General features: G+C 39.3%; 2 long non-coding RNA genes across 2 annotated transcripts in view; both read left to right on the top strand.

Moving 5' to 3' along the window:
- The window catches only part of LOC309605632, a 50,189-nt gene extending 46,176 nt beyond the window's left edge, over positions 1-4,013 (top strand). The window contains exon 2 of the long non-coding RNA XR_014231458.1: positions 3,695-4,013. This is a non-coding gene — a long non-coding RNA (uncharacterized lncRNA). The remainder of the gene's footprint in view (positions 1-3,694) is intronic.
- Positions 1-10,954, top strand: part of LOC309605651 — a 923,254-nt gene that overhangs the window by 753,490 nt on the left and 158,810 nt on the right. The gene's annotated exons all lie outside the window — the stretch shown is intronic.

The following is a 10,954-nucleotide window of genomic DNA, read 5'->3' as shown; positions in this document are numbered from 1 at the left end:
CTGCTACTTTACCAAATTCATTGATTAGCTCTAGTAGTTTTTTGGTAGCATCTTTAGGATTCTCTATGTATGGTATTGTGTCATCTGCAAACAGTGACAGCTTTACTTCTTCTTTTCTGATTTGGATTCCTTTTATTTTTCTTCTCTGATTGCTGTGGCTAAAACTTCCAAAATTATGTTGAATAATAGTGGTGAGAGTGGACAACCTTGTCTTGTTCCTGATCTTAGAGGAAATGGTTTCAGTTTTTCAGCATTGAGAACGATGTTGGCTGTGGGTTTGTCATATATGGCCTTTATTATGTTGAGGTAAGTTCCCTCTATGCCTACCTTCTGGAGGGTTTTTATCATAAATGGGTGTTGAATTTTGTCGAAAGCTTTTTCTGCATCTATTGAGAAGATCATATGATTTTTATTCTTCAGTTTGTTAATATGTTTTATCACATTGATTGATTTGCGTATATTGAAGAATCCTTGCATTCCTGGGATACACCCCACTTGATCATGGTGTATGATCCTTTTAATGTGTTGTTGGATTCTGTTTGCTAGTATTTTGTTGAGGATTTTTGCATCTATGTTCATTAGTGATATTGCTCTGTAGTTTTCTTTTTTTGTTACATCTTTGTCTGGTTTTGGTAGCAGGGTGATGGTGACCTGTAGAATGAGTTTGGGAGTGTTCCTCCCTCTGCTATTTTTTGGAAGAATTTGAGAAGGATAGGTGTTAGCTCTTTTCTGAATGTTTGATAGAATTCACCTGTGAAGCCATCTGGCCCTGGGCTTTTGTTTGTTGGAAGATTTTTTTTTTAACATCTTTATTGGAGTGTAATTGCTTTACAATGGTGTGTTAGTTTCTGATTTATAACAAAGTGAATCAGCTGTACATATACATATATCCCCATATCTCCTCCCTCTTGCATCTCCCTCACACCCTCCCTATCCCACACCTCTAGGTGGTCACAAAGCACCGAGCTGATCTCCCTGTGCTATGTGGCTGCTTCCCACTAGCTATCTATTTTACATTTGGTAGTGTATATAAGCCCATGCCACTCTCACACTTCGTCCCAGCTTACTGTTTGAAGATTTTTAATCACAGTTTCAATTTCAGTGCTTGTGATTGGTCTCTTTATATTTTCTGTTTCTTCCTGGTTCAGTCTTGGAAGGTTGTGCTTTGCTAAGAATTTGTCCATATCCTCCAGGTTGTCCATTTTATTAGCATATAGTTGCTTGTAGTAATCTCTCATGATCCATTGTATTTCTGCAGTGTCACTTGTTACTTCTCCTTTTCTATTTCTAATTCTGTTGATTTGTGTCTTCTCCCTTTTTTTCTTGATGAGTCTGGCTAATGGTTTATCAATTTTGTTTATCTTCTCAAAGAACTGGGTTTTAGTTTTATTGATCTTTGCTATCATTTCCTTCATTTCCTTTTCATTTATTTCTGATCTGATCTTTATGATTTCTTTCCGTCTGCTAACTTTGGGGTTTTTTGTTCTTCTTTCTCTAGTTGCTTTAGGTGTCAGGTTAGGTTGTTTGTTTGAGATGTTTCTTGTTTCTTGAGGTAGGATTGTATTGCTATAAAGTTCCCTCTTAGAAATGCTTTTGCTGTATCCCATAGGTTTTTGGGTCATCGTATTTTCATTGTCATTTGTTTCTAGGTATTTTTGGATTTCCTCTTTGATTTCTTCAGTGATCTCTTCGTTATTTAGTAGCATATTGTTTAACCTCCATGTATTTTTGTTTTTTACCGCTTTTTTCCTGTAATTGATATCTAGTCTCATAGCGTTGTGGTCAGAAAGGATACTTGATACGATTTCAATTTTCTTAAATTTACCAGGGCTTGATTTGTGACCCAGGATATGATCTATCCTGGAGAATGTTCCATGAGCACTTGAGAAGAAAGTGTATTCTGTTGTTTTTGGATGGAATGTCCTGTAAATATCAGTTAAGTCCATGTTGTTTAATGTATCATTTAAAACTTGTGTTTCCTTATTTATTTTCATTTTGGATGATCTGTCCATTGGTAAAAGTAGGGTGTTAAAGTCCCCTACTATGATTGTGTTACTGTCGATTTCCCCTTTTATGGCTGTTAGCATTTGCCTTACATATTGAGGTGCTCCTATGTTGGGTGCATAAATATTTACAATTCTTATATCTTCTTCTTGGATTGATCTCTTGATCATTATGTAGTGTCCTTCTTTGTCTCTTGTAATAGTCTTTATTTTAATGTCTATTTTGTCTGATAAGAGAATTGCTACTCCAACTTTCTTTTAATTTCCATTTGCATGGAATATCTTTTCCCATCCCCTCACTTTCAGTCTGTATGTGTCCCTAGGTCTGAAGTGGGTCTCTTGTAGACAGCATATATACGGGTCTTGTTGTATCCATTCAGCCAGTCTATGTCTTTTGGTTGGAGCATTAATCCATTTACATTTAAGTTAGTTATCGATATGTATGTTCCTATTACCATTTTCTTAATTGTTTTGGGTTTCTTATTGTAGGTCTTTTCCTTCTCTTGTGCTTCCTGCCTAGAGAAGTTCCTTTAGCGTTTGTTGTAATGCTGGTTTGGTGGTGCTGAATTCTCTTAGCTTTTGCTTGTCTGTAAAGGTTTTAATTTCTCTGTCGAATCTGAATGAGATCTTTGCTGGGTAGAGTAATTTTGTTTGTAGGTTTTTCCCTTTCACCAGTTTAAATATGTCCTGGCACTCCTTTTAGGCTTGCAGAGTTTCTGCTGAAAGATCAGCTGCTTTCCTTATGGGGTTTCCCTTGTATGTTATTTGTTGCTTTTCCCTTGCTGCTTTTAATATTTCTTCTTTGTATTTAATTTTTGATAGTTTGATTAATATGTGTCTTGGCATGTTTCTCCTTGGATTTATCAGGTATGGGGCTCTTTGCTCTTCCTGGAATAGATTATTTTCCTTTCCCATATTAGGGAAGCTTTCAACTATAATCTCTTCAAGTATGTTCTCAATCCATTTTTTTTTTTCTCTTCTTCTTCTGGGACCCCTATAATTCGAATGTTGGTGCATTTAATGTAGTCCCAGTTGTCTCTGAGAGTGTCCTCAATTCTTTTCATTCTTTTTTCTTTATTCTGCTCTGCAGTAGTTATTTCCACTATTTTATCTTCCAGGTCAGTTATCCATTCTTTTGCCTCAGTTATTCTGCTATTGATTCCTTCTAGAGAATTTTTAATTTCATTTATTGTGTTGTTCATCATTGTTTGTTTGCTGTTTTGTTCTTCTAGGTCCTTGTTATACGTTTCTTGTATTTTCTCCATTCTGTTTGCAAGATTTTGGATCATCTTTACTATCATTACTCTGAATTCTTTTTCTGGTTGACTGCCCATTTCTTCTTCATTTATTTGGTCTGGTGAGTTTTTACCTTGCTCCTTCATCTGCTTTGTATTTCTCTGTCTTCTCATTTTTCTTAACTTACTGTTTTTGGGTTCTCCTTTTCTCAGACTGCAGGTTCGTAGTTCCCGTTGTTTTTGGTGTCTGCCCCCAGTGGCTCAGGTTGGTTCAGTGGTTTGTGTGGGCTTCCTGGTGGAGGGGATTGGTGCCTGTTTTCTGGTGGATGAGGCTGGATCTTGTCTTTCTGGTGGTCAGGACTGTGTCCAGTGGTGTGTTTTGGGGTGTCTGTGAAATTATTATGATTTTAGGAATCCTCTCTGCTAATGGGTGGGGTTGTGTTCCTGTCTTGGTAGTTGTTTGGCATAGGGTGTCCAGCACTGTAGCTTGCTGGTCATTGAGTGCAGCTGGGTCTTAGTGTTGAGATGGAGATCTCTGGGAGAGCTTTTGCCATTTGATATTATGTGGAGCCCTGAGGTCTCTGGTGGACCAGTGTCCTGAACTTGGCTCTTCCACCTCAGAGGCTCTGGCCTGACAGCCGGCCGGAGCACCAAGACCCTGTTAGCCACATGCCTCAGAAAAAGAAAGAAAGAAAGAAAGAAAGGTAGGAAGGAAAGGAGGGAGGGAGGAAGGAAGGGAGACAAAATAAATTCATTAAAATAAAAAATAAAAAAATAGTATAAAAAATAAAAAAAGTGATAAAAATGAAAAGAAGGAAAGAAGGAAGAGAGCAACCAAACCAAAAAACAAATCCACCAGTGATAACACACACTAAAAACTATACTAAAAAAAAGCAGACAGAGAGAACCCTAGGACAAATGGTGAAAGCAAAGCTATACAGACAAAATCACACAAAGAAGCGTACACATACACACTCATAAAAAGAGAAAAAGGAAAAAAAAGAAAAAAATATACACATGTATTTTTAAAAAAAAAGGAAGAGAGCAACCAAATCAATAAACAAATCTACCAACGATAATAAGCTCTAAATTATAAATTAAGATAAACATAAAAACAGAAACAAATTAGATGCAGAGAGCAAACCCCCAGTCTACATTTGCTCCCAAAGTCCACTGCCTCAATTTTGGGATGATTTGTTTTCCATTCAGGTGTTCTGCAGATGCAGCGTACATCAAATTGATTGTGGAGCTTTAATCCACTGCTCCTGAGGCTACTGGGAGAAATTTCCCTTCTTTGTTCGCACACCTCGTGGGGTTCAGCTTTGGATTTGGCCCCGCCTCTGCATGTAGGTCACCTGACGGCGTCCCAGACAGGACAGGGCTAAAGTAGCAGCTGATTAGGGGGCTCTGGCTCACTCGGTCCGGGGGGAGGGAGGGATACGGAATGAGGGGTGAGCCTGTGGTGGCAGAGGCCGGCGTGACGTTGCAACAGCCTGAGGCGCGCCATGTGTTCTCCCACGGAAGTTGTCCCTGGATCACAGGACCCTGGCATTGGTGGGCTGCACAGCCTCCTAGGAGGGGTGGTGTGGATAGTGACCTGTGCTCGCACCCAGGCTTCTTGGTGGCTGCAGCAGCAGCCTTAGCATTTCATGCCCGTCTCTGGTGTCCGTGCTCATAGCCATGGCTCGCACCCGTCTCTGGAGCTCGTTTAGGTGGTGCTCTGAATCCCCTCTCCTGTGCATCCCGAAACAATGGTCTCTTGCCTCTTAGGCAGTTACAGACTTTTCCCTGGACTCCCTCGCAACTAGCTGTGGCGCACTAGCCCCCTTCAGGCTGTGTTCACGCAGCCAACCCCAGTCCTCTCCCTGGGATCTGAACTCCGAAGCCTGAGCCTCAGCTCCCAGCTCCGACCCGTCCCGGCAGGTGAGCAGACAAGCCTCTCAGGCTGGTGAGTGCTGATTGGCAGAGATCCTTTGTGCAGGAATCTCTCTGCTTTGCCCTCTGCACCCCTGTTGCTGCGCTCTCCTCCGTGGCTCCGAAGATTCCCCCCTGCCCTCCCCCTGTCTCCGACAGTGAAGGGGCTTCCTAGTGTGTGGAAACTTTTCCTCCTTCACAACTCCCTCCCCGAGGTGCAGGTCCCGTCTCTATTCTTTTGCCTCTATTTTTTCTTTTGCCCTACCTAGGTACGTGGGGAGTTTCTTGCCTTTTGAGGTCTTCTGCCAGTGTTCAGTAGGTGTTCTGTAGGAGTTGTTCCATGTGTAGATGTATTTCTGTTGTATTTGTGGGGAGGAAGGTGATCTGCACTTCTTACTCTTCTACCATCTTGATGGTCTCTCCTATCTTGGTGAACATTTTACATGCACATGAAAATAATATGTATTCTGCAGACATATTGCTTAAGTTTAAACTTTGAAACCAAGTATGCATATTAAAAATTTATAGGTAACCACTAAAAGTCAAAATAGAATGGATAACTTATAAACCAAGGAAGTAAAGAAAACTTGATAATATTAATAGAAAACAAGAATGAAAAACTAAAACTAAACAACAAAGATACTGATAAATAAAAATGACAACATAATAGAGTAAAAATAAATTAAAATCTGTCAACAATTATAATGAGGTAAACAAATTTATTCTCCTATGAAAGATGGTAGGTATCAGATTTAAAGAACACAGCAAAATTGTTATATGCTATTTATAAGAAATGCAGCTAAAATGCAAAACATAAAAGTTGAAAAAAAAGGAAAAGAAAAATATATTAGACAAATGTCAAATGAAACTATTATAGTTGTATTACTAACAGACAAAATAAACCTTAATACAAAAACCAATATTAGAGAGAAAGAGAGTAACTGTATAATGATAAGAGAAAAAAAAATCAGTAAAATGTAAATATTTTAAACTCATACTCTTAATAATGTAACTTCAAAATAAATCATGGCATAATTGAAAGATATTTGAAGATAAATTGTTAACTTCACAAATGCAGTGAGAAGTGTTAATTCACCTCTCTCAGGGACTGATAGATAAAGCAGCCAAAAATTCTAAGGCTTTAACAACACAACTAAGAATCTATATCTAATTCTTATGCAGAACCCTAAATTGAACTATCAGAGCAGTGGTTTTAAATTTGAATGATATCAAAATCATCCGAAGAGTTTGTTAAAACAGAGTACTGGTCTCTATCCCTAGAGATTCTGGGGTGGGGCCTGAGCATTTGCATTTCTAACAACCTCCAGGTAATGCTGGTGCTACTGGTCCAGGGACAACGCTTTAAGAAACGATTATAGTAAAAAATACATTCCTTCAGGTACACATGAAGTATTTAGAAAGGTTGAGCATCTACTGGTCCACAAAACAGATCTCAAAGCATATTCCGAGAAGTCAGTGTCATATATACCATGTACTCTGACTTCAATGAGGTTATAAATCAATTTACAAAAGAGAACCCAAATCACCCACAAGAACAGACATTAAACAAACACACATTAAAAAAAAAACAACTCATGGGTCATAAAATAAATCATAATAAGAATTAGAAATTATTTAGCACTAAATGTTGCTAAATAAACTACATGTCAAAACTTGTGGGGTGCAGCTAAATTATAGGATAAACAGAACTGAAAATGATAAATTGAAAACTTTCCTGACAAGGAAAAAAATGAGGAAGAGAAGGCATAAATGCAAAATGCCACAAATGAAAAAGCAGACCTAACAATAAATACAGTAGCGATGTAAGAAATTAGGAGAAAACACCATGGCTGCCTGCATGGCCAAACATTTGGACACAAGGTCAGTCTTCCCAAGTCTGCTGCATTAGACTTATTGGGCCTTTTAGAAAATAGTGATTCCTAGACCCCTCTCCAGTGAAATAAATCAGAATCTCTGAGGGCCAGGCAGGTCATTAACTCCAGCAGGGAATTCCAATAGGCAACCAGAGTCCAGAGCCACTACCCTAAGCAGTTACAGGCTCAGGAGAGACGCTCCCCCCATGCTGAGGCATCAGCCCTCTGAAGTATTGGTAAATCACAGAAGCCCCCCGCCCCCATCAACAAGACATGAGTAGCAGACCCCACAGAACACTAAAATCTGTCACATGTCCTCCTCCATCTCCTCACCATGATGCTTAAACAGCAGAGGCTACTCTTCCTCTGTGACTAATATTACTCCCACAGAAATGAGCATCATTTTCCAGCCAGTGGTCCTGGGTCTCTTTTCCTCTGGGTCAACAGTACATTTTTTATTCTCTCCTGTGTGATCCTGATTTATTTTTGAAATCAGAGTTGAGAAGACAAGTAGTGCTTTCTTCAAAATAAACTTAATGATGGTTGCTACATATGGAGCATTGTATATGTGATGTAGGGGAAGATTAAGACAGGCAAGTCCCTAAGACCTTACAGTCTGATTGAGTATAAAGGATTCACATGCACACAGACACATGTGAGTGCACACATATGCATGCACACGTGAGCGCACACACACATATTTATTGGGTTGTGTAAGACAGTCTTTGACTAAACGTGGGTTTGACTGGTGATATCAGTCAGGGAGCAGGTGTAGGAAAAAAAAGAAACCATTTAAACTATTTTAAGAAAAGAGAGATTTAATACAAGGAATTAGGTGTTTGCAAAGTCCCTGGAAGGTCTCAAGGAGCAGGCTCTAGGCTAGATCTCCAGAGATGATTCTAGAGTGCTAATGCCTAACTGATCCACTGAGAGAGCTTCCATTTCTGCTTCATCATTTGGCAAGAAGGGATATCAGGAAATTTCTGGGCCAACTGCCAGCCCTAGGAGCACACCCACAGAGCAATGATTTGTGAGTCATGAGCCTTGGCCGGAAGTGTTGGCTCCAAAACCAGGCTGTGGCTTCTAGATCTACTCCAGAAAAAAAAAAAAAAAACAGATGCTTCACTGGCATTCACAGATGCCATGCCTTCCCCCTAGTTAACTCATTTCCAAATTCTAGCCTCCCAAGAGTGCACTTCACTGTTGGAATCTAAGGCACAAGTGAAACCATAACTGTAAGGCAGTCTGGGAGGCGGCTGCTAGCTTTCCAGGCCTACGAAGTCAGGAGGAGAGTGAGCCAGGCAGTCTCCCTTACGGGAGGTGGGGCATCAGATAAAGAAGAAAACATGTGAACCAAACCCTTGAAACCTTGATGCCTTCCTCTCTTGCTCTCCCTTTGGATAGATAACAAAACAAACTGGCCATCAGGACTCAACGACTTCTACTGCATAAAATATTTCACATGGGTCTCCGCTTTCATTTTCTTCTGCCAGTCTCTTTGATCGAAGTTTCTTCATATTTTGACCTAGGTCACTGTAAGAGCCTTCTGACAAATCTTTCCATTTATAATTTTATTACTATAAACCATTTTGCACAGTATTTCTACATGGATCTTTAAAAAATATAGTTCATTGATCAATACATTCATCTAACTGTATCATAATTGCTCGAGGCTGTAAGCATTGTTTTCGTTGTCTTTTATTCTCATCTCTTGTCATATAGTAGATATTCAAAATTGCTGTTGAATGAATGAACAATAACCGCATTTCCCAAGTATGATATGCGTATGAAAAATGATTTAAGGTGGTGCATGGGTGAATTATTTTTATTTTAACAGATATATCACTATATTAAATGTAATAGAAAATATAGCCAGTACATCAAGCCTGTGATATTATAGATGTCATTTAGGATGAGGCTAAAGTAAAGAGTGAGTGCATGTTAAGAAGACAAAAGGACATTAGAGTTAAACATGGGATGAAAATATCATAAAAATTCATGATGACAGAGTATGAATAACCAATATTGGAAACAACTACTAGTGTTACTCTTTGGCTGAAAGACGTCCAAGGCCCCCAGCACCTTGAGGGTAACATCCAACCTCCTGAGTGGAAATCCTCTCCCACCTGTTTCCTAACTACCTACTCAGCCTCATATTTTGTCACTTCCATTCCATTCCCCAAACTGTATATCCTACACAGCCACATGAAAATCCTTACTGCTCCCCCAATGTCATTTTCATACACCCGCCTTGTCTTTGCACATGCAGCTTTCTGCCTGAAATGCTTGCTCTCCACTGCTTCTCTGTTGAGTAGGGGAACTCCTATTCATCCTTTAAAACCCAACTTAGATGTCCACATTGCAACTGCAGTAAGCTAAAATAGAGAAGCCATATACAGACACAAGGTTGTATCCCAGAGAGGCCCTCCATGTGAAGTAAAATTTATGTAAGTTCATCATGATCTGATGAGAGGTCTTCCCACTTAGAGATGCCAAAACTCAATTTTTGCAGCTCTCTCAGAGCTGATTGAATTCAGAAGGAATGCCCCACATGAGCTCAATAAACTCTCATGGTTCATCACTAGACACCATATCCATATACATATATGTTATCACTAAGGCTCTCTCTTTCTCAGTGCCTTTGACCCTGCCCTCATGAGGATGAAGCACCAGTCTCTCTCCATGGGCTCACAAGTGACCCAGTCATCTCTGCAAAGTCTCAGGGGCTTCTAAGTATCAGTGCTTAGAATTGGCATTTCATAGCTAAAATAATACTATTTTTATTTTGCTTATTTTTTTGGAGTGTACAGAAGCTTAATTGAAGAAAAATTGAAAATATGAAAAATTATAAGAAATAGAAATAAATATATCACTCATAATCCCACTACCTAGAGGCAAAAAAATAATACTAATGTTTTGTCACATTTCCCCTCAGTCTTTTTTCCACTCCTTTCCGCCTCCCAGTTTTATATACTGTACTTGTATTCTGCTTTGCTCACTTACCATTGCTCTTCTGTGTTATTAAAAATTCTTTTCAAACATTAATTGCGTTAATTAAGCATACCTTAACCACCAGCTATTTCGCTATTTCCAGGATTTTTATTACACATAATGCTGCAATAAAAAATTTTGTGCATAAATCCAGGACTGCATTTTAGATTCTTTCCCTAGCACTGGTACCTAGCTGTGAAATCATTGGTTCGTAAGTTATGAATATTTTAAGACCAAATTAGGAATACTTCTGCCTCTAGATTTCTATTTCAGGGCTTTTTCCACTTCAACAAATTATTACTCTCCTTTGTCAAAATCCACGTGAAGAAAAAAATCACAGGAAGTTTGTCTCCCCAGACTGGCACAGTATTCTCATAGCGCACAATTGAAGCCACTGACACTCTAGAAGTCTCTTTAGAATCCCCCATAATGTGCCTCCTGAGTCCCTCTTGTCCTGATCTGGAAAATCCAGGTGTCCATGCTATTGGTTTATACTTGGATTGTACCTGCCTCACACTTTTGGGTTAATATCTTGGTGGGACTCTGCCATCTTTATGTTTATTTTTTCAGGTAAAATTCTGCAGGAGATCTTGCAGTCTGGCAAGGATATTTTAACTGCTCCTCAGATATTCTGGAGCCTTCATGCCCTGGTTTCCACTGACCCCGCTGGAAAGAGCTCATTGCTGCTGGACGCAATTACCATAAGAACTTGTCCTTTCATTTCTGGGATGTGGGTGGCATAGTCACATAGCTGATTCTGTACTGACTTCATGCAAATCGCAATGAACTCCTCTGTCTGGACACATGCTTGATGAGTGGGCTGCATTTTTTTTTTTTAAATGGATGAAAGTGCAAATCACTTTTTTTAAAAATTTATTTATTTATTTATTTATTTTTGGCTGCGTTGGGTCTTCGTTTCTGTGCGAGGGCTTTCTCT

This window comes from Balaenoptera borealis (genome assembly GCF_965194805.1).
Source record: "Balaenoptera borealis genome assembly, chromosome: 11".
NCBI classification, from domain to species: domain Eukaryota; kingdom Metazoa; phylum Chordata; class Mammalia; order Artiodactyla; family Balaenopteridae; genus Balaenoptera; species Balaenoptera borealis.
Note: the sequence above shows the minus strand (reverse complement) of the source record. Positions and strands in the feature narration are given on the sequence as shown.